The 24,739-nt window shown below is 37.3% G+C and overlaps 1 pseudogene; it reads right to left on the bottom strand.

The window, feature by feature from the left end:
• The window catches only part of LOC138170918 (tRNA dimethylallyltransferase pseudogene), a 68,672-nt pseudogene extending 47,092 nt beyond the window's left edge, over window positions 1-21,580 (bottom strand).
• Between the last annotated feature and the right edge of the window lie 3,159 nt (window positions 21,581-24,739).

Below are 24,739 nucleotides of genomic sequence, written 5' to 3'. Positions count from 1 at the left end.
TAAGAAGACACAAGAAGCATTGATCAAATATTTATGATGTATTCTTCCTGCTTTCTACACTGTGTCACTGTAGGCCACAAATAGAATGAGTGACTTGGAATCCAGCAAATGAAGAATGAAGAATGCTGGTTTTTGAAGAGATCTGGCTGAACATGTATCGAGAGTTGATTTACTGTCTTTTTTAATTCCAAAAAAATGAAATCAGCAACTTCAAATTTGCCTTTAGACTTGTTTTCCAAAGTTGAAGCTTTACAGATGTTTCATGCATTAAATATATACAAATTGGAGAATGGGAACCAATTCAAGAAACTTTATAAGCATAGCTTATGATCTGTTCAAAGTATGGAATAATTATTTAAGAGTATTAAGTGCAAAATTACAAAAAAAAATCAAAAGAGGAAAAGACAAACCTGGACTCTGATGTGGGACTGGCATAACTTCTTAAAAGTTTTATTAATAGATTTTGTTTTTACATCAGTCAATAACCTTCTTTCTTACTGCTCCATCCTTCTACAGTTTAAAACCAACATGTGGATTAGTAAATTTGTACAGTGTATGACTGAGTATATATACTCCAATTATTCTCCCCTCCACCACTATCCTAAAATATAGATATATAGATATAGTATATAGATATATAGATATACATATATGAAACCAGTGCAAACCTTTCCAATAAAATCACAATTTTTGCTTGAAAATAAAACAGTTACAAGCATCATTTTCCCATGTACGTATGTAAACAATTTGCCCTGAATCTGGGGGCGTGGGGGATAGAGCCAAGATGGCAGAACTGAAGTAGTAACTTTTCTAAGCTCCTCCATGAATCCTGTCACTAAACTTTAAAAAGTGAATCTGAATGGATTTTGGAGTGACAGAATCCACTGGGCGATGGAGCTTGGGAAAGTGCCCACATGGGTTGGGGAGGGGGAGCCCAGGGCATGCTGGGCCAAACCAACCCTGACTAGAGAGCAGACTACAGAAGAGTGAGAAGGAGCACCAGCCAGCAGATTCACCTACCTTAAGGGTGATTTGCAGCTGTCTGACCAGCATCTCACCACAGGATGGGAGGATCCATCAGAGCAGGGCCCTCAGCAGAGACAGCAACTTCTCCTGGGGCTATCAGCCAACAGACTGAAAATTTAAAAATTACCTGCCTAATTTTTCAGAGGTCAACATGGCAAAGTAAACTCTAGCTGCTCTAATTGCCCCTCCCTGACATATAAAACCAAGAGAAAAATGTCCCACTGAGAGTAAAATCCTGAAATAGTAGAAATAGTCTCAGGCTTAGGAGTTATGGAGAAAGGGTGTAACAAAGGCAGTAAGGAGTCTGAAGTGAAGGGCTGGAGGGGTCCCAATGAGCCTTATCTCACCTGATCAGCAAAAGCCTGCCTGAGCTGTAGCCCAGGGACATAGAGGCAGAAATCTGAAGAGGTCAGACCAGGACTTCCCCATAGATTAATCTGTGAGCCTCAGGGCAACTCAGGGGAAACACTGAGAGTCCTGGCCTTGGCTTTAATCAAGACACCCAGAGGATACAGCACACAAAGCCAACAATCAGGCATCTAGCTCCCAGCCTGAGAACCTTGGGTCAGAGTCCTCTGTACCCCAGGAACAAAAATACACTTTAAAGGACAGGAAATAGGCAATAACAATAGGCTGGAAGCAACTTGCAAAGGCAAGACCAAAGACAATAGAATCTTATTATTCTGAACTATAAGAATCACTTTCAGGAGACACCATGGACTCTGTGTCCACACCTGAGAACACAGATGGAAATATGAAGTGGTTTCAAGCCCAAAAAGCATTCTTGGAGGAGCTCAAGAAAGATTTTAAAAGACACATTAGAGAAGGAGAAGATAAATTTAAATCGACAGTGACCAAACTGGAAAAAAAAAATTCTCACTGAGGAAAAAATAAATCCTTAAAAAGTAAAATTTGTGAACTAACTGGAGAAAATACTTCCCTAAAAATACCTTCAAAGACTGACTGAAGAAAATAATTCAATAAAATTTTTTATGAGTCAAATAAAAGCTCAGTATTCTATGTTGCACCAAAAGTCAATCAAACAAAACATGAAGATTGAAAAATTGGAAGAAAGTGTAAAATATCTTACTAGAAAAAAAAAATGACCAGGACAACAAATCCAGGAGAGATATCTTAAGAATTACTGGTCTATAGGAAATCCATGAAGAATAAAACAACGTGGACAACATCCTCCAAGATATTGTCAAAGAAAATGGTCCTGAAGTCTTAGAATTAGAAGGTAAAATAGTTATTGAAAGAATTCACTGGTCTCCTCCTGAAAGAGATCCCCAATTGAAAACTCCAAGAAATATAGTAGTCAAATTCCAGAATTACAATATTAAGAAGAAAATATTGCAAACAGCCAAAAAGAAAAAAAAATAAATATCATGGAACTACAGATAGAAATACACAGGACCTAGTAGCTTCTACATTAAAAATCAGAGGGTTTGGAATTTGATAATTCATAAGACAAAAAAGCTAGGACTGCAACCAAGGATTAAATAACTGGCAAAACTGAGTATAATCTTTCAGGCAAGGAGATGGTCATTCAATGAAATAAGGGACTTCAAGACTTTCCTGATGAAAAAAAAACACAGAATTCAATGGAATATTTGATCTCCAATTACAAGACTCAAGAAAGTCATAAAAACATAAACAAGGAAAACACACTCACACACACATACATGTACACACGGACACATGCAAATAATGGTATGCAATAAGAGAAAACTGTTTACATACATATATGAAAAGCTGATAACTGTCAATATTGAAATTTATATGAATATCATGACCTTTAAAAGGGATCTATATAGATAGAGGGTGTGGGTATAAATGAACTAATCTGATGATTAAAAAAAACTTATTAAGTGGTTCAAAGGGATTGTAATGGGATAAAAGGAAAGAATAAGGCAGAAAAGGTAAATTATTCCATACCAAAAAGCATAAAAAATGTACTATAGTAGAGGGGAAACAAAGAGGGAGAGGAACATCATTTGAACATTATTCTCACTGGTTCAAAGAGGGATCAACATAACAGCTAAGTTTAAGATTCTAATGTGAAAAGACACAAAAACTGATTAAATTGAATGAAAGGAGGAAGGGAGAGGAGCAGTATATGAAGTTTACTCTCATTGGTTTGGGGTTAAAGGGGGAATAACATACTCTGATAAGTACAAAAATCTATTCTGTCTTATAGGCAGTATGAAGGTAAGGGGGAGATTAAAATGGGGGGATTAGAAGGGAGGGAAATAGCAGTAAGGGCAGAGGGTAGGTAAAGAAAGGGGGGCACATGTAGAGAACACTAAGGGAGGTGGTGGTCAAAAGGAAAACCCTTAAGGAGGGGAAAGGGGAAGGAAAAACACAACCAAAAGCAGGGTAGGGAAGAGGATCGAGGGAAAGATAAAGATAGTAATCATAACTGTGAATGTGAATGGGGTGAACTCTCCCATAAAACAGAGGTGGATAGCTGAATGGATTAAAAGCCATAATCCTACAATATGCTATCTACAAGAAACATATTTGAAATGAAGGGATACATAGAGGGTAAAGATAAAAGGCTGGAGTAGAATATATTATTTTTCAGATAAGTTAAAAAAAAAGCAGAGCTAGCAATCCTTATCTCAGATAAAGCAAAAGAAAAATATAGATCTAATTAAAAGACATAAGGAAGGAAACTATATCCTGCTAAAAGTGACCATAAACAATGATGCAATATCATTAGTTAACATACATGCACCAAGTGGTATAGTGTTTAAATTTCTAGAGGAGAAATTAAGGGAATAACAGGAAGAAATAGATAGCAAAACTATATTAGTGGGGGACCTTAATCTTCCCCTCTCTGAACTTGATAAATCTAACCTCAATATAAACAAGAAGGAAGTGAAGGAGGTGAATAGGATTTTAGAGAGGCTAGATATGATAAAACCCTGGAGAAAACTGAATGGGGATAAAAATGAACATACTTTCTTCTCAGTGTTCCTGGCACATAATCAAAAATCAATCAGGTACTAGAGAATAAAAACTGCACAATACAGTGCAGAAGGGCAGAAATATTAAATGCTTCCTTCTCACATCATGATGCAAGAAAAGTCATATGCAATAAAGACCCATGGTAAGATAGACTAAAAACTAATTGGAAATTAAAACAATTTAATCTTAAAGAATGAGTGGATCAAGTAAGAAATCACAGAAACAATAAGTAACTTCATTCAAGAGAATGACAATAATGAGACAGCATAGCAAAATTTGTGGGATGCAGCAAAGGCAGTTCTTAGGGAAACTTTATAACCCTGAGTGCATACATGAATAAATTAGAGAAAATGGAGGTCAATGAACTGGTATAAAATTGAAAAACCTAGAAAAAAAACAAATTGAAAATCCCCAGTTAAATACTAAATTAGAAATACTGAAAACCAAAGTAGAGATTAATAAAATTGAAATTAAGAACTATTGAATGAATAATAAAACAGAGTGGGTTTTATGATTTTAAAAAAATTGATATACCCTTAGTAAATATGATAAAAAAAGAAAGAAGAAAACTAAATTATGAGTATCAAAAATGAGAAAAGTGACTCTGCCTCCAATGAAGAGGAAATTAAAATAATAATTAGGAATTATTGTTCCCAATTGTATGCACATAAATTTGACAATTTTAGTGAAATGTATGAATATTTTACAAAAATAAAAGTTGCCACAATTAACTGAAGAGTGAGTAAATTATTAAATAACCCAATCTTAACAAAAAGAAATCGAAGAAGCCATCAGTGAACTCCTTAGGAAAAAATCTCCAGGGCCTGATTGATTTACTAGTGAATTCTATTAAACATTTAAGGAACAATTGTTCCAATACTCTACAAACATTTGGGAAAATTAGCTAAGAAGGAGTCCTACAAATTCTTTTTATGACACAAATATGGTACTGATACCTAAATCAGAAAGAGAAAAACAACAGAAAGAAAATTATACACCAATTTCCCTCATGAATATAGATGCAAAAATTTTAAATAAAATGATAGCTAAAAGACTAAAATTGCTAAAAGCAATTTATCTCAAGAATAATACACTTTGATCAGGTAGGTGGGTTTATATGTATAGATAGATAGATAGATCAATAGATCGATTGATAGATAGATAGATAGATAGACATAGTGTGTATATGTTTTTGTGTATATGTATATATAAACAAAGGGCACAGGATCAGTTGAATAGGAAGGGATGATATCTAAAATATAAAATGAAGAGGTGAGAGAAGAATATATTTGGAGAAGGAGAAAGGGAGAGATAAAATAGGGTAAATTATCTCCCTTAAAAGAGGCAAGAAATGCTATTACAATTAAAGGGAAGAAAAAGGAGGTGAAAGGCATTGCATCAACCTTATTCTCATTGGATTTGGCTTAAGTAGGAAATAATACAATCAATTGGCTATGTCATTCAATTGCTAAGGAAAGTAGGGGGAAGGAGATAAGAGGGGGACTATGGAAAGGAAGAGAGATTGGGGAGGGGGATAGTCATAAGAAAGTACTTTTGAAAAGGGTCAGGGTCAATGGAGAAAATAGAATTAATGGTGTGGTGGGATAGAATGGAGGGAAATAGTCTTCCAAAATATGACAAGTATGGGAATGTATTGCATAACTACACATGTATATCATCTATTGAATTGCTTCTCTTCCCAGTGGGGGTGGATGAGGAGAGAAGAAGGGAGAGTATCTGGAACTTAAGATTTTTAAACAAATGTCAGTCACCTACCCAGCAAAACTTAGTATAATGGTTCAGGGGAAATATGGATGGTCATTCAGTGGAATAGAGGACTTTCAAGGATTCTGGATGAAAAATAATACAGTTGAATAGAAAACACCCACCTATACATACATACACCCCCCCCCACACACACACACATACACATTCCTTTCAACAATCCTAATACTGAGAAAAGTCTCATGAGTTACAAATATCATTTTCACATGTGGGAATGTAAACAGTTCAACTGTAATAAGTTCCTTACAATTTCTCTTTCTTGAGAGCCTGTAATATTTTCTCCTTGACCTGGGTACTCTGGAATTTGGCTATAATATTCCTAGCAGTTTTCTTTTGGGGATCTTTATCAAGAAGCAGTCTGTGAATTCTTTCAATTTCTATTTTACCCTCTGGTTGTAGAATATCAGGACAGTTTTCCTTGATAATTTCTTGCAAGATGATGTCTAGGCTGTTTTTTATCACAGCTTTCAGGAAGTCTAATAATTTTAAAATTATGTATCCTTGGATGTATTTTCAAGGTTAGTGATTTGTCCAATGAGTTGCTTTCTATTTTTTTTTCATTCTTTTGGATCTGTTTTATATTATCTGGATTTCTCATAAAATCATTAGCTTCCTTTTCCTTCAATCTAATTTTGAAGGAATTATTTCTTTCAGTGAGGTTTTAAATTTCCTTTTCCATCTGGCCAATTTTTCTTTTTAAGTCATTCCCCTCATTGTTTTTTTGGATATCTTTTTTGCCATTTGAATTAGTCTATTTTTTGGCTTCTTTTTTTGGGAGGTAGGAATGGAAGGCAATTGGATTTATGTGACTTGCCCAAAGTCACACGGCTAGTAAATGTGCCAAGTGTCTGAGGCTGGATTTGAACTCAGGTCCTCCTGACTCTGGGGCCAGTGCTCTATTCACTGTGCCACCTGGCTGCCCCAAGTCTATTTTTAAGGCATTATTTTCTTCAGTATTTGGGGGGGGGTCTCCTTTAGCAAGTTGTTAAGTCATTTTTCATGATTTTTTGCATCACTCTCATTTCTCTTCACAATTTTTCCTCCACTTCTCTTACCTGATTTTCAAAATTCTTGAATTCCTCCATGGTCTGCAACCAGTCCTTATTGTTCTTGGAGGCTTTTGATGCAGATGTTTTGCTTTCCTTGTCTTCTTCTGGTTCTATGTTTTAATCTTCTTTGTTGCCAAAGTACGATTTTATAGTCTGATTTCTCTTCCTCTGTTTGCTCATCTTACCAGTCAATTTCTTGACTTTTAAGCTCTTTGCCATATTAGAACTCTGCTTTCACAGTAGAGAGTCTTGTATCTCAATTCTCTAGGGTTCTGCACAATTTTTGTCAAAGCCTTTTCTAGGCACTGCCTCAGAACTGTGAGGAGAATTGCTTCTCCACAGCCTCAACAGGTTGTGCCACGTCAGTGCTCCTCCTCACCCAGGGACTGGCACCCAACACTGCAACCCAGATCCAAGCAGGGCAAAGCAAGAGAATCCTGCTTCAGCACCAGCAAAGAGATTCCTGCAATTACTCTCTAGTCAGCCTCTTGTGCCCCTCTCCCCCATCTGTGGGTCTGAAGTCTTGGAATAAGCCACCCTAGTGCCACAGCCCCAACCTCCTCCACTGTCCTGGGGGCAAGTCCTGAACCATGGTCTTCTCTCATCCAGATCCCACTGAGTTTCTCCACTGACCTTTTACTTTCCCTTTGGTGTTTAGGGGTTCAGAAGTCTGGAAACTGCTGCAGTTGCCAGCGATTCAGTCCCCTGAGGTCTGCTTCAGCCTGTCTATGCCTCTATTCTGTGTTGTTGTGGCCTATGTGGGAGTGTACTCTGCTTCCAGTCTGGTGCAACAAACCCTTCCTATAGGATTTTGAGATTGTCCTCAGCTGTAGATGTATTTCACTCTTTTATTTTGTCATTTCTGTTACTCTCATATTTGTTTAGAGTCATTTTTAAAGGTATTGGAGATAATTGGACAATCTCAAGTTAGTTATTGCTTTAACTCTGCCATTTGTCTCCCCTCCCAATTCTACTTTTTGAGGAATTGTTTTCTTCAGTGTATTTGTTTTCCATTTAGTCAATTGTATTTTTTAAAGAATTGTTTTCTACAATCAATTTTTGTTCTTCCTCTTCCAAACTGTTGACTCTCTCTTTCACACTTCTCATTTATTTACTCAGTTTTTCATCTCCCTCTCTTATTTGACTTTAAAATCCTTCTTGAATTTTTCCAAGAAGGCTTTTGTGACTTGAGACCAGTTCATATGCCCTTTTGAGGTTTCAGATGTAGATATATTGAACATGTTGTCATTCTCTGAATTTGTGTTTTCATCTTCCCTTGCCTTATAGAGAGAATCTATGGTCATTATCTGTTTCTGCATTTTATTTATGATCTTTGCATATTTCCTGGCTTTTAAAGTTCAGCTCTCCTGTTGGAGGGAGCAGTATTCCAAGTTTCTTGTGCTGGGGACCAAGGATCTGGTCACTGGTTTTCTGTGCTTGTGCCCCAAGCTATGTAGCTACGTAGATCTAGTACCTTAACTAGTGCTGAGACAGGGTCCTCATGGCGGTGCTTGGAATATGCTGAGGTTAGGTGGGTTTTTTCTGTGTTTCCCTGATTTTAACCTTTCTTTCCATTCTCACTGTAAATGGTACATAATAAAGCCTTAATTAATGCTTAATTAATCAATAAAAATTGACTTAATTTGACTTCACAGAAAACTAATTTGTAAATTATAAACTTCTCTGTCAATTTATATTTCTATTATCAATGGCAAAAAAATTTTGGGAAAAAGAGAAAGATGTTGGGGGAAAAGAGAAACTTTGTGGCGGGTTTTGTTTTGTTCTTAATACAACTTTACTGTTTTCCAAATACATGTAAAGGTAGTTTTCAACATTTATCTTTCTAAGATTTTGAGCACCAAATTTTTTCTCTGCAACTTCGTTCCCATCCCCTCCCCAATACAAGAATTAATCTGATATAGGTTATACAATGTATGATCATGTTAAACATTTCCACATTTTTCATGTTATGAAAGAAAACTCAGAAAAGAAAAAGGAAAAAAAAAACTTGAGAAAAAAAGGGAAAATAGTATACTTTAATCTGCATTCAAACTCCACAGTTTTTTTTCTCTAGAAAAACAGCATTTTTCAGCAAAAATTGGAACTGTCCTGGATCATTGCATTACTGAGAGGAGCTGAGTCTATCATAGCTAATCATCATACCAATTTGCTGTTACTGTGTACAGTATTTCTCTGGCTCTGTTCTCTTCAGTCAGCATCAGTTCATGTAAATCTTTCCACATTTTTTTCTCAAATTTGCCTGCTCATCATTTCTTATAGCATGATAGTATTCCATTAAATTCAAACTTGTTCAGCCATTCCCCAACTAATGGGCATCCCTCACTTTCAAATTTTTTGCCCCACAGAAAGAGTTCCTATAGGGGGTGGCTAGGTGGCCCATTGAGTAGAGCAGCAGCCCTGAAGTCAGGTGGACCCGAGTTCAAATATGGCCTCAGACACTTAACACAAAAACTAGCCGTGTGACCTTTGGCAAGTCACTTAACCCCAATTACCCACCAAAAAGCAAAAACAAAATTAAAAAAAAGAGCTCCTGTAATACTTAGTTGCATGTGGGTCCTTTTCCTTTTTATGATGTCTTTACAATATAGAACAATTAGTGGTATTGCTTGATCAAAGATTATGCACAGTTAGAATGCCCTTTGGAAATTATTTCAAATTGTTCTCTAGGATAGTGTAATGGTAGAAGGAACAGAGCTTGAATCCAGATTGAAGCAAACTACCTGCTCTCTTTCTATTTCTTGCTTGGTTTTGTTTCCTCTTTCCCATTGTTCATTCCATCTGATACAATCCTTCTTTGTAACCTGACTAATATCTAATGTGAAAGTATCTGCAGATACTATACTTGATTGTATGCTGCCATGGCAGGGGGGCAGGAGGGGGAGAAAATTTGAAACTTAACTTTGGATCTGCATCTTGTAAATTAAAAGTAAGCAAACAAATTGATAAAGACCAAAAATTAAAAAAAAATCCCAAGCTTTATTTTCCTTCTAATCCTTGCTGTATTCATTTTATTTGTGAAATCCTTTTGGTTTAATGTAATTAGAATTAACTATTTTGCATTTCATAAAGTTCTCTATCTCTTGTTTGGTCATAAATTCTTCCCTTTTCCATTGATCTAAGCAGTAAACTATTGCTTGCTCTCCTAATCTGCTGACAGTATCAGTCTTTATTTCTAAATCATATACCTTTTTTTTTTTTTTTTACTATTTTAGTATATGCTTTAAGATGTTTGTCTATACCTAGTTTCTGCCATACTGTTTTCCAATTTTTACAGCAGCTTTTGTCAAATAGTGAGTTCTTATCACAGAAGCTAGAGTCTCTGGGTTTATCAAATAGTAGACTACTGAAGTCATTGACTACTGTGTCTTGTGTACCTAACATAATCCGCTGATTCACCCCTCTATTTCTTAACAAGTACCAAACGTTTTGATGACTGCCATTTTATAATATAGTTTACATTTGATATGGCAAATCCACCTTCCTTGTTATTTTTTTTTCCTTTAATGTCCTTGATTTTCTTGTCCTTTTGTTCTTCCAAATGAAATTTATTTTTTTCTTCCTCTATAAACAAATGTTTTGGTCATTTAATTGGTATAACACTGAATACTGAATTTAATTTTGGTAGAATTGTTATTTTTCTTATATTAGCTCAACTTACCCATAAGCAATTGATACTTCCCAAATGTTTGGATCTGATCTTATTTGTGTGAGAATTGTTTTTTAACTGCATTCATATATTTCCTGGGTTTGTATTGTCAAGTAAACTCCTAAAATTTTATATTTTTTACAATTATTTTAAATGGAATTTCTCTTTCTATTTCTTGCTGCTGGGTTTTGTTGGTAATGCAAAATAAATGTGGATGCTTTATGGGGGATTATGCTATATCCTAAAACTTTGCTAAAAATATTCAGTTGTTTCCAGCAGTTTTTTAGTTGATTCTCTAGAATTTACAAAGTATACCATCACAGCATCTGCAATGAATGATAATTTGTTTCCTCACCACCTATTCTAATTACTTCAATGTCTTTTCCTTAGGGTTAAATTGAACGTTTCTATAACAATATCAAACAATACTGATCATAATGGGCATGCTTATTTCAACCTTGATATTAATGGAAATAGAATACTTGAAAGTCCCCTCTTTCATTGAATGACCACATTTTCTCCTGAAGCATTATACTCACTATTGCTGGGCAGGTGATTCTTGGCTTAATTCTAGCTCCTTGGAAGTCCAGAATATCATGTTCCAAGCCCTTTGGTCCCTTAATGGTGTAGCTCATAGATCTGGTATTATCCTCATTGTGTTTCCACAATACTCAAATTGTTTCTTCCTGACAGCTTGTAATATTTTCTCCTTGAACTGGCAACTCTGGAATTTGGCTATGATATTACTAAGAGTGTTCTTTTTGAGATCTTTTTCAAGAGGCAATTGGTGAATTCTTTCCATTTAAATTTTACCCTCTGGTTCTAGAATATCCTGGCAATTTTTTTTGAGAATTTCTTGAAAGATGATTTCTAGTCTCATTTTTGATCATGTCTTTCATTCAGGAAGTCTCATAATTTCATTTTAATTATCTCTCCTGGATCTATTTTCCAGATCAGTGGCTTTTCCAGTTAGATATTCCACACTGCCTTTTATTTTTTTTTCATTTATTTGGATCTGTTTTATAGTATCTTGATTTCTTATAAAGTCATTAGCTTCCATTTGCTCCAATATTTTTTTGAAGGAATTATTAACTTCAATGAGCTTTTGAAAATCCTTTTCTTTCTGGCCAATTTGTTTCTTTCTTTCTTTTTTTCCCAAATGCTTTATTAAAATTTGATTTACATCATTCATTTCCACTAGATTTTGAGTTACAAATTTCCTTCCCGTTTTTCCCCTACCCATCTCCCAAAAATAGCAGTCCCACAGTATATCCCCTCCTCCAAACTGCTCTCTCCCATATTTTCTCCCATACCTCTTTCAACTTTTCCAGTGGATCTCTATGTGCCAGTGCCTGTATATCTTATTTCCCAATTACATGTAAAATAGTATTAATAATAATAAATATTTGATTTTAAAAGTTTGAATTACAGACTCATTCCCTTCCTCCCTTGTCACCCACCATTACTGGGAAGATAAGCAGTTCAGTATAGGATGTACATGTATGCCTAATGTAAAATAATGACATTGTAGATATGTTGTAAAAGACTGGCTATATTTCCCTCCCTCCTATCCCACCTCCCACTGGTTCTGTTCTCTACTTTGATCCCTTCCCTTTGCAAAAGTGGGTGCTTCCATCTTCCCTTCCCCAAGCCTGCCCACCCTTCCATAATCCCCCTTCTCATCACCTTCCCACCCTACTCTCCTGGAGGGGGAGATAACCTATTTAGTGTATTTCATTCCCTCCCCAAGCCAAATTCAATGGGAATAAGGTTGACCCATTCCCTTTTGCCTGACTATTCTTCCCCTCCATTGTAACCATTTTCCCTTTACTCTTCTGTATGATATAGTTTACCCCATTCTGGCTCTTCCCCTCTCCTCTCATTATATTCCTCTCTCACCTCTTAATTTCAACTTCTAAGTATAATCTCTTCCTGTTAAATTGTTCCTGTGCCCTCTATCTATGTATACCTGTGAGTATATATTCACACATTCACATATGTATTCATATGCCCATATACCCTCATGTATATATATATATATATTTCTATTCCCTTCAACTACTGAGAAAAGTTTCATAAGTTACAATTATTGTTTTTCCATGTAGGAATGTTAATAGTTCAACTTTGATAAGTTCCTCATGATTTCTTTTCCCCATTTACCTTCTCATGCTTCTCTTGCTTCTTGTATCTGAATGTCAAATTTTCTGTTCAACTCTGGTTTTTTCAGCAAGAATGCTTGAAAGTCCTCCATTCCACTGAATGACCATATCCTCACCTGAAACATTATACTCAGTTTTGCTGGGTAAGTGACTCTTGGTTTTAATCCCAGCTCCTTTGCCCTCTGGAATATCATATTCCAAGCCCTTTGATCCCTGAGTGTAGAAGCTGCCAGATCCTGGGTTATCTTGAATGTATTTCCACAATATTCAAATTGTTTCATCCTGACTGCTTGTAATATTCTCTTTTTAAACTGGGAATTCTGGAACCTGGCTATAATATTTCTAGGAGAATTTGGGGGGGATCTTTTTCAGGAGGTGATCAGTGGATTCTTTCAAGCTCTATTTTGCCTTCTGGTTCTAAAGCATCAGGGCAGTTTTCTTTGAGAACTTCCTGGAGGATGATTTCTAGGTTCTTACTTTGATCATGGCTTTCAGGTAGTCCAATAATTTTTAAATTATCTCTCCTGGATCTATTTTCCAGGTCAGTGGTTTTTCCAATGAGATATTTCACATTGCCTTCTATTTCATTTGTTTGGATCTGCTTAACTGCATCTTGATTTCTCATGAAGCCATTAGCTTCCATTTGCTCTAGTCCAATTCTGAAGCAATGATTGACCTCATTGAGCTTTTGAGATTCTTTTTCCATTTGGCAAATTCAGCTTTTTTAAGGCATTCTTCTCCTCATTGCCTTTTTGAGCCTCTTTTGCCATTTGAGTCAGTCTGTTTTTTAAAGCGTTATTTTCCTTAGTCAGGCTGTTGACTCTCATTTCATAATTTTCTTGCATTGTTCTCATTTCTCTTCCTAATTTTTCCTCCACTTCCCTTATCTGCTTCTTAAGGTCCTCTATGGCCTGTAACCAGCTTGTATTTTCCTTTGAAGCTTTTGGTGCAGGAGTTCTGACTTCACTGTCTTCCTCCTGTTCCATGCTTTGCTCCTTTTTGTCCCCCAAATAGGAGTCTAATGTTGGAATCTTCTGTCTTCTTTGTTTCCTTTGCCTGGTTTTGTAGCCCCTCAGTCATTTGACCACTGAGCTTTTTTCCATGGTAGGACTCTGCCACCAGACAGTGGAGCTTTTGTCCCAAATGCTGGGGTATTCTCAGTTGCCAGAGGTTTTAGATGGGTGACCTCTCTGAAACCTCCACATGCTCTGGCAAGCTGGACATACACCCCAGGGCCTCCACCCTAGACTGCAATCCAGATCCAAGCAGGTTAAAGTAAGAGCGATTACCCCTCAGACTGGTGCTTGGTCCCCCTACACTCTGCAGGCCAGGAGCTGAAGCTGCCATGTGGCCCTGGGGGCAAAGGCCGCACACTCCCACTTACTTGGTCCCAAAATTCAGTGTGCACTGACCTCTCATTTTGTCCTTCGCATCTATGTGTTGATAATTCTGGAAACGGCTACAGATGCTGCTGATCTGGTGTCCCTCCAGCTGGCAACTGGTCTGGCCTGTCCTGGGGCTAAAGCCTTGGTTGTGGGCCTGGGCTCAGCTCCTAGAGTGCTGCACTGGCCGATTCCTGCCAGCCTGTCGTGCTGTCCTCAGGGGGGAGGTTAGCTTCTCTGTGTCATTTTGTGGGTCCTGAAGCTCCAAAGTTTGTTTAGAGTCCCCTTTTTACATAGTTTGGGGAAGGTGGAAGCTGGAGCAGCGGGGAGGTCCTGCTTCTACTCCGCCATCTTGACTCTGCCTGCCCTGGCCATTTTTTTAAGGTGTTTTTCTCCTCATTGGCTTTTTGGGCTTCTTTTGCCATTTGAATTATTCTCTTTTGTAAGGTGTTATTTTCTTATGAATTTTTTGGGTCTCCTTTAGCAGGCTGTTGACTCCCTTTTTGTGATTTTTTTCCATCATTCCCATTTTTCTTCCCACTTTTTCCTCTACTTCTCTTACTTGATTTTCAAAATCCTTCTTTAGCCACTGCATGTCCTATAACCAGTTCATATTTTTCTTGGAAGTTTTTGATGCAGGAGTTTTGATTTCACTGACTTCTTCTGGTTCCATGTTTTGACCCCTTTTGTCACCACAAAAGGATTCTATGGTCTGATTGTGCTTCCTGAGCTTGCCTGCCAATTACTTGAATTTTGAGCTCTTTGCCACAATAGAACTCTGCTTCCAGAAAAGAGAGAGCTGTGTTTTAGCAAATGTTGTCAGAGGTATGAGGAAGGTGCCCTCTCCACAGCTACCACAATCTGTGGCACACTGGCCACACACCCCAGGACCACCACCCAAGACCATGATCCAGATCCAAGCAGGTCAAAACAAGAATGATTACCCTCTGAATGGTCTCTTAGTCTCCCTACAATCTGCAGGCCAGGATCTCTGGAGGCATTCACCTGTCAGCAGCTGCAGCCACTGTGCATCTTCCACATATTGGCCCAAAGGCAGGGGCCAGGAACAAGCTCTCCTCCAACCAGCTCCAAAGGACTTCTAGCAATGACCTTTTACTCTCTCTCTCTGTCTGTCTCTCTCTGTCTCTCTGTCTCTCTCTCTGTCTCTCTCTCTGTCTCTCTCTCTCTCTCTCTTTCTCTCTCTCTCTCTGTCTCTCTCCCTGTCTGTCTCTCTCTGTCTCTGTCTCTCTCTGTCTCTCTCTCTGTCTCTGTCTCTCTCTGTCTCTCTCTCTCTCTGTCTCTCTCTGTCTCTGTCTCTGTCTCTCTGTCTCTCTGTCTCTCTGTCTCTCTCTGTCTCTCTGTCTCTCTCTGTCTCTCTGTCTCTCTCTGTCTCTCTCTCTGTCTCTCTCTCTGTCTCTCTCTCTGTCTCTCTGTCTCTCTGTCTGTCTCTCTCTCTCTCTCTCTCTCTGTCTCTCTCTCTCTCTCTCTCTGTCTCTCTGTCTCTCTCTGGAATTTATGGGTTGAGAATTCTGTAAACCACCACAGCTGCTGGTGAGTCACTCCCCTGAAGCTGCTTCGGGCTGGGGTGCTGCTGGTCAGGGGCCAACCTGGGTCTTTGACTGCATGGTTCATGTGGGACTGATCTCAGGTTCCAGCTTGGTGCGACAGATCGATCCTGTTGGCCTGTCAGGCTGCCTTCAGTGAGAGGTTTCTTTATCTCTGTTACCTTGGGAGTTCTGTACCTCTAAAACTGTTTAGAGTTATATTTTACAGGTATTGGAGGTGGTTGGGGTGGGAGCTCCAACATGTTATTACTTGTATTCCACCATCTTGGCTCTGCCCCATGACCCCATTTTGTTCTTTAATGTATAAGCTGATACGTTCTATGTAATTCTGACTGCAGTTTGTTGATATTGAATTCTTTATTTTTGGCTACCTGCAGAATTTTCTCCTTGACCTGATAATTCTGGAAGTTCATTCCCTGGAGCTTTCATTTTTGGATCTCTTTCAGGAATTCATGGATTCTTTCAAAGACCATTTTACTTGTTGGTTACATGATATCAGGGCAGCTATCCTTAATAATTTCTTGAAAGATGCTATCAAGGCCTTTTTTTTTCTTTAATCATGGGTTATTGGTAGTCCAATAATTCTTGATTGCCTTTCCAATGAGGCTTTTTCGTCTATTTTTTCATAATTTTCACTTTGTTTGACTTGTTTTTTTTTTAATATTTACTATTAGTTCACAACATTCAGTTCCACAAGTTTTTTATTTCCAAATTTCTTCCCTCCTCCCCCCACCATTGCAGCATTCAATGGGATATACGTTCCACATATACTTTCACATTAAACATTAGTCAAGTTGTAAAGAAGAATTATAACCAATGGAGTGAATGAGAAAGAAGGAACAAAACAAAACAAACAAAGAGAGAGTGAATAGTTTGCTTCAATCTGCATTCAGACTCCATAATTCTTTCTCTGGATATGGAGAGCCTTTTTTTTTTTTTACTTTCACATTATACATTAGTCAGGTTATAAAGATGGATTGTATCAGATGGAATGAAAAATGATAAAGAAGACATAAAACCAAACAAGAGAAAGAAAAATATCAGGTATTTGCTTCCACCTGGATATAAACTCAGTTCTTTCTAGTTCTTTCTCTGGATGCACATTTTTCTCTCCATCATGAGTCTTTTGGGATTGACTTCTATCACTGCATTGCTGAGAAGAGTCCAGTCTATCAAAGTTGATGATCACACATACGTTGTGTATGTAATTGTGTACACATTTCTCCTGGTTCTACTCTTCTTACTCAGCATCAGTTTGTATAAGCCTCTCCAGGTAAATATGAAGACTGTCTGCTCCTCGTTTCTTATGCCAAAATAGTATTCCATAACATGCATATACCACAACTTGTTCATCTATTCTGCAATTGATGGGCACCCCCATTAAATTTGAATTCTTTTCAAACACAAAAAGAGCTGCTATAAACATTTTTGTACATATGGGTCTTCTTCCCACGTCTATGATATCTTTGGGATATAATAATAGGAGTGGTATTGCTGGGTCAAAGGATATGAAAGTATTTATAGCCTTTTTGTGCATTATTCCAGATTGCTCTCCAGAAAAGCTGGATCAGTTCACAACTCCACCAGCAATGCATTAGTGTTCCAATTTACCGACATCCTCTCCAGCATTTGTCCTTATCCTGTTTTGTCATCTTAGCCGATATGACTGGTGAGATGTGGTACCTCAGAGTTGTTTTGATTTGCATTTCTCTAATCAATAGTGATTTAGAGCGTCTCTCTTCATGTGCTTATAGATATCTTTAATTTCTTTCTCTGAATATTGCCTGTTCATATCTTTTGACCATTTATCAATTGGGGAATGACTTGTATTTTTATAATTTTGACTTAATTCTCTGTATTGAGTCCTTTGTAAGGGACATAGGTTGTAAGGATTCTTTTCCAATTTCCCACCTCCCTCTTATTCTTGGTTACATTTGGCTTTGTTTGTACAGCAGCTTTTCAATTTCATGTAGTCAAAATTATCCATTTTATATTTTATAATGTTCTCTAATTCTTGTTTAGTCATAACGTCTTTTCCTCTCCATAATCTGACAAGTAGACTATTACTTGTTTTAAGAGACTGCTTATCTTATCAAGCTTTATACCTAGATCATGCACCCATTTAGACTTGATTTTGCTATATGGTGTTAGATAATGGTGTATGCCCATTTTCTGCCATAGTATATTATAGTTCTCCCAGAAGATTTTGTCAAATAGTGACTTCTTACCCTACAAACCAGGGTCTGGGGGTTTATCAAACAATATATTACTATAGTCATTGACTTCTGAATCTCATGTGCCTAATCTATTCCATTGATCCACTATTCTATTCCTCAGCCAATACCAAGTAATTTTGATGACTGCTGCTTTATAATACAGATTGAAATCTGGTATAGCTAGTCCATCTTCCCTGGCATTTCTTTTCATTAATTCCCTTGATATTCTGGACCATTTATTCTTCCAAATACATTTTATTACTATTTTTTTCTTTTTCTGTAAAGTAGTTTTTTTGGTAAATTAATTTGTATGGCGCTAAATATATAAATTAATTTAGGTAAAATTGTCATTTTTTTTAATATTAGCTCAACCCAGCCATGAGCAATTGATATTTTTCCAATTAGTTAGATCTGACTTTATTTGTGTGAAAAGTGTTTTGTAATTGTGGTCATATAGGTCTTGGTTTTGTTTTGGCAGGTAGATTCCCAAATATTTTATAATGTCTACAATAATTTAAGTGGGATTTATCTTTCTATCTCTTACTGTTGAATTTCAATGGAAATATATAGGAATGCTGAGGATTTGTGTGGGTTTATCTTATATCCTGCAACTTTGCCAAATTTATTTATTGTCTCAAGTAGTTTTTTACTTGATTCTCTAGGATTCTCTAAGTATATCATCATAACATCTGCAAAGAGTGATAGCTTGGTCTCTTCTTTGCCTAATTTGATTCCTTTTATTTCTTTTTCTTCTCTAATTGCTACTGCTAACATTTCTAGGACCAGATTGAATAAGAGGGGTGATAGTGGACACCCTTGTTTCACTGCTGATCTTATGGGAAATGCTTCTAGCTTCTCCCCATTACATATAATACTTGTTGATGGCTTTAAATAGATGCTACCTATTATTTTAAGGAAGGTTCCATTTGTTCCTGTACTTTCTAATGTTTTAAACAGGAATGGATGTTGTATTTTGTCAAAAGCTTTTTCTGCATCTATTAAGATGATCATGTGGTTTCTGCTAGTTTTAGTGTTGATATGATCAATTATACTGATGGTTTTCTTAATATTAAACTATCCTTGTATTCCTGGAATAAATCCTAGCTGATCAAAATGTATTATTTTTGAGATAATTTGCTGTAGTCTTTTTGCTAGTATTTTATTTAGAATTTTTGCATCTCTATTCATGAGGGAGATTGGTCTGTAATTTTCTTTCTCTGTTTTATCTCTTCCTGATTTAGGTATCAGAACAATATTTGTGTCATGAAAGAATTTGGTAGGACTCCTTCTTCACTAATTTTCTCAAATAGTTTGTAGAGTACTGGAATCAATTGTTCTTTAAATGTTTGATGGAATGCATTAGTAAATCCATCTTGCCCTAGAGGGTTTTTCCTAGGAAGTTGACTGATGGCTTGTTCTATTTATTTTTCTGAGATGGCAGTATTTAAGTAATTTACTTCCTCTTCAGTTAATCTGGGCAACTTGTATTTTTGTAAATATTCATCCATTTCACTAAGATTGTCAAATTTATGTGCATAGAATTAGGAAAAATAATTCCTTATTATTGTTTTGATTTCTTCTTCATTGGAGGTAGATTCACACTTTACATTTTTGATACTCATAATTTGGTTTTCTTCTTTCTTTTTTTTTATCATATTGACTAAGGATCTCTCAATTTTGTTTTTTTTTTTCGTAAAACCAGGTCTTAATTTTATTTATTAATTCTATAGTTTTCTTAATTTCAATTTTATTAATCTCTCCTTTGGTTTTCAATATTTCTAATTTAATATTTAATTGGGGATTTTGAATTTGTTCTTTTTCTAGGTTTTTCAATTGCACGCCCAATTCGTTGTCCTCCCTTTTCTCTAATTTAATCATGTATGCACTCAGGGATATAAAACTTCCCCTAAAAACTGCCTTCAATGCATCCCACAAATTTTGGTATGTTGTCCCATTATTATCATTCTCCTGAATGAAATTGCTGATTGTTTCTTTAATTTCTTGTTTGAATCACTCATTCTTTGGGATTAAATTGTTTAATTTCCAATTAGTTTTTATTCTGTCTTTCCCTGGCCCTTTATTGCATGTAATTTTTATTGCATCATGATCTGAGAAGGATGCATTTAATATGTCTGCCTTAGTGCATAGAATTTCGTGGTTTTTATGCCCTGGGACATGGTCAATTTTTGAGTACGTGCCATGAGCCACTGGGAAGAAAGTATAATCCTTTTTAGCGCCATTCAGTTTTCTCCAGAGATCTATCACACCTCTCCTCTCCTAAATCCCGTTCACCTCCTTCTTTCTTGTTTATTTTGAGGTGAGATTTATCAAGTTCAGAGAGGGGGAGATCAAGGTCTCACACTAGTATAGTTTGCTATCTATTTCTTCCTCTAATTCCTTTTCCTTCTCCTCTAGGAATCTGGATGCTATACCACTTGGTGCATATATGTTAAGTAGTGATATTGCTTCATTCTTGATGGTGCCTTTTAACAGGATATAGTGTCCTTCCTTATCTCTTTTAATTAGGTCAATTTTTGCTTTTGCTTTATCTCAGATAAGGATTACTACCCCTCCTTTTTTTATGTTAGCTGAGGCATGATATATTTTACTCCAGCCTTTTACCTTTACCCAGTGTATATCCCACTGTTTCAGATGTGTTTCTTGTAAACAGCATATTGTAGGATTATCATTTCTAATCCATTCTTCTATAGGTCTCCGTTTTATGGGAGAGTTTATTCCATTCACATTTACAGTTATGATTTTTATCAGTTTCTTTCCCTCCAGCCTTTTCTCAGTCCTGTTAATGTTCACAGTTTTCTCCCCTTCTCCCTTCCCCCCTTAATAGTTTTCCTTTTTACCCTCAGTATTCCCTTATCAGCCCCCCTCCCTTTACCTCCCCTTTCCCCTTACTTCTTCCCTCCCTACTAACAACCCCACCCCTTTCGTAGCACTTTTCCCCTCCTAATGTCTGTGGGATATTTTTATACTTAATGGAGTGTGTCATTTCTTCTTTGCACCAAGAGTGACAGGAACAAATCTGTTGTGAAGCTCCTCTCCCTCCCCTCTTTCCCTCTGAAATGATACTTTTGCGTTTCTTCAACACAGAGTCCTATGCTTAACTGGTCGTTATTCCCTCCTTGCACCAGAACCAATAAGGGAAAAGTTCATATGATTCCTATCTGCCTCCCTTCTTTTCCTCTGCTATACAGTTTTTATGCCCCTTTGTTTGGCATAATTTACGCTTTTCCACTTCATTCATTCCCTTTCTTCCAGTCCTTTTGTAGCTATTAATAAGATTTTTTTAAATCATCATTTTGTGTATTTTATATTCATACCTTCTACTTGTCTCTAACCAGGTTGCTCTTATCAAATAGCAGGGTGTTTGTGTGTTTTTCTTGTTTACCTTTCTACATCACTGTTGTGTCTCATAATTGAAAATTGAATTTTCCATTGAATTCTGGCTTTTTTATCAAGAAGGTCTGGAAGTCTGTTATATCATTGAATGACCATCTCTTTGCCTGGAAAAACATGCTCAGTCTTGCTGGGTATGTGATCCTTGGTTGTAACCCAAGCTCTTTTGCCTTCCGGAAAATTCTATTCCACTGCCCCCAGTCTTTCAGTGTAGAGGCTACCAAATCCTGTGCAATCCACACTGTGAACCCTTGATATTTGAATTGTTTCTTTCTGGTCACTTGAAGTATTTTCTCCTTTATCTGGTAGTTCTGGCGTTTGGCCACAACATTTCGAGCACTTTTCATTTTCGGATCTCTTTCAGCAGGTGTCTGGTGGATTCACTCTATTTCTATTTTACCCTCAGGTTCTAGTATCTCAGGACAGTTTATTTAATGAGCTCTTGGAGAATGTTGTCCAGGCTCATTTTTTCATCATGATTTTCTGGTAAGCCTATGATTCTCAGATTATCTCTCCTTGATCTGTTTTCCTGGTCAGTTATTTTTTCTTTGAGGTGTTTTATCTCTTTTTCTAATTTTTCATTCTTTTTGCTTTTTTTGAGTAATTCTTGGTTCCTCATAGAGTTATTTGTTTCAATTTGGTTGATTCTAATTTTTAGCAAATCATTTTCCTTGGTTAATTTTTGGAGCCCCTTTTCCATATCATACACTTTTCTTTTTAGAGAGATGTTTTCTTCATTATATGTTTTTCTAATTCTGCTCTTTTAGTTTTGAGAGAATTATTCATTTTTTCTTCTATTTTTCTCATTTTGTTTTAAAAGTTCCTTTTGATCTCATCTAGGAGAGTCTTCTGTGCTTGGGACCTATTGACGTTTTAGCTGTGGGTGTGGAGTCCACATTGTCTTCCTCTGAGTTTGATTCCTCCCTCTGAGGATAGTAGGACTCCAGAGTCTTTGTCTTTGTAGTCTGCTTTTTACCCATTTTGAGGCAGAGCCCTAGCCATGCCCTTCCTCTAGGGATCCCAATCCTTTACTGTAGAGGGTTTTGCCCTGGGGCAAGAGTTACTATGCTTTAGGCTCAGAGGGGAGGTTTGGAGCAGGTGAGGTTCACTCTGTCATCCTGGTCTTTGGAGGTCCTGATAGGGGCTTTTTTTTTAATTTCTGGGCTATGAAGTGGTAGCTCCAGGAGCATTTGCTGTCCAGGACAGGGGCCTCGGTATTTGCTTCTTACCTTGATCTTTCCAGTCCCAGCCCTTTGGTGATAGGCCTGGTAGTGGCCTTTGTGGTTGGTGGGAAGTCTTGTCCTCCCGATTGTTCAGGCCCCTTCTGGGACTGTCTCTGCTGGCCTCGCCTTCTGGGCATGCCTCTGAGTCTGCTGGCAGTGCCTTCCGGGCCTGCCTCTGTGTTGGCTTGAGTTATTCTTGATGTCTTGTAGAGTCATTAAGTTACACTTGCTCGGATGTAATTATTAATAATTAGTTTATTCATATTCATTTAGCTTGTGTACTCCCTTTACGATTTGGTCAATTCTATTTTTAAAAGAGTTTTCTTCAAGGTATTTTTTTTTATCACATTTGGCCAATTCTATTCTTTTTTTTTTTTTTTTAAAGCAATAGGGGTTAAGTAACTTGCTCGAGGTTACACGGCCAGTTATTTGTGGGTGTGGTGCTGAGTATCTGAGCCCGGATTTGATCCAGGTCATCCCGACACTGGAGCCGGTGCTCTTACTTGCTGAGCCACCTGGCCGCCCCGGCCAATTCTATTCTTAAAGAGTTGTTTTAAGGGCAGTTAGGTGGCACAGTGAGTAGAGTGCCTGCCCCAGGGAGAGGAGGACCTGAGGGGGGAGGGGGGACGGGAAACTAGCCATGTGAAGTTAGGCAAGTTCCTTAACCCCAATTGCCCTCCAAAAAAAAAAAAAAAGAGTTGTTTTCTTAAGTCAATATTTGTGCTTCCTTTTCCAGGCTGTTGACTCTTTTTTCATAATTCCCCTGCATAGTGATCATGTCTTTTGTTTCCATCTTGCCTTCTACCTCTCTTAACTGATTTTTAAAAATTCAATTTGAGCTCTTCTAAAAGAACTTTTTGGGCTTGAGAGAGATTTTTATTCCCCTTAGAGATTTCATATATATTCATTTTAAAATTATTATCCTCTTCTGAGTCTCCATTTTGAATTTCCATGTTACCATGGTTGCTTTCTCTGGTCAGGATGCTTTTCTGTTTCTTACTTATTTATTAGCTTATTCTGTGACTTTTTAAGTTTAGCTCTGCTTCAGGGGCACAGGGTGCACTCTCCCTAGCTTCTTATCCTGGAGAGCAGGGGAAAGCTGGAGAACAGAAAACTTCAGGTGCTTCTAGTTTTCCCACTGTGTTGGGGTCACCAAGTCTAGTTGCACCTATTGTACCATGGTTCTGGGGCTGTCAATTTGCCTTCTTTGATGAGACTGGATGACTCAAAGCTGGCCTGCTGAGGCAAGTTCAAGGGGCTTCAGTTGCTGATTTGTGCTGTGGCTAAGAATGTCCCATTGGATTGCCTGGACAAAAATATGCTGGACTGCATTCTTCTTTAACCCAAGTAAGACAGACCTTTCCTAAAGTCCTTCTAAGTTATCTCAAGGGGGAACATTGTTTTATTCCATTTTTTGGAGTTCCATCACTATCAACTTTTAAGCATTTTTCCCATAAAACTGTTAGAATGTCATGTCAGTACTACCCAAGATAAATTGAGTATTTTTCCATCAGATTTTTTTTAAACCACAAGAAATTTAATGAGACATAGAGATTCTAGCTCTGTGAAAAGAATATTTATGCTTTTGAAATCACAATGCAAATGACTGTGTATCTCAAACTCAGGGGACCCACTTTGAAAGATGCACTTGATGGAGCCATGATGGAAGAGGAAAGGCAGCGAATCTCCTGAGCTCTCCCCCAAACCCCACCAAGTACTTTTAAATAATGACTACAAACAAATTCTAGAGTTATAAAAACCCAGAAAAAGTCAGAGTGAAAAAATTTTCAGCCCAAGACAAGTTGAAAGCACAGTAGGAAAGGTTTGTTGCACCAGGTTGATAGAGGAGCACAGTGCAGCACAGACCACACCAGCAGACACCAGCCTTAGCAAACATGGAGGAGGCCTCAGGCAACTGAATCAGTAGCAGCAGTGTTGGTTTTCAAAATTCTTATGCTACAGATACCAAAGACAACTTGGAAGTTATGTAAGAATATTCTGTCACACTTAGGTGAGGAATGAGCATAGTCCAGGACCATCACAGACCCAGCCACAGCAAAGCAGGAGCAGGGCTTGTAACTGAATAAGCAGTAACGATGGCAGTGGATGTTTATAAAGCTCTCACACAACAGAGTATAAGGGACAACTGGTTAGAAGGTGATTTGAGGGTGTAATGCCAAGCAGAGGCAACTTTCAAGGTTTGGAATACCAGCATAGTAACCCTCTATTTTATTCAGTGACAAATTAAGGCAAAACATTCAAAGAACAGAGAAAATCAAAATA

Source organism: Petaurus breviceps, unplaced genomic scaffold (genome assembly GCF_028583685.1).
Source record: "Petaurus breviceps papuanus isolate PSGF00001 unplaced genomic scaffold, PetGlider_PUasm1.0 40, whole genome shotgun sequence".
Classification (NCBI taxonomy): Eukaryota; Metazoa; Chordata; class Mammalia; order Diprotodontia; family Petauridae; genus Petaurus; species Petaurus breviceps.
The sequence above is the reverse complement of the archived record's forward strand: the minus strand, read 5'-3'. Positions and strand labels throughout refer to the sequence as shown.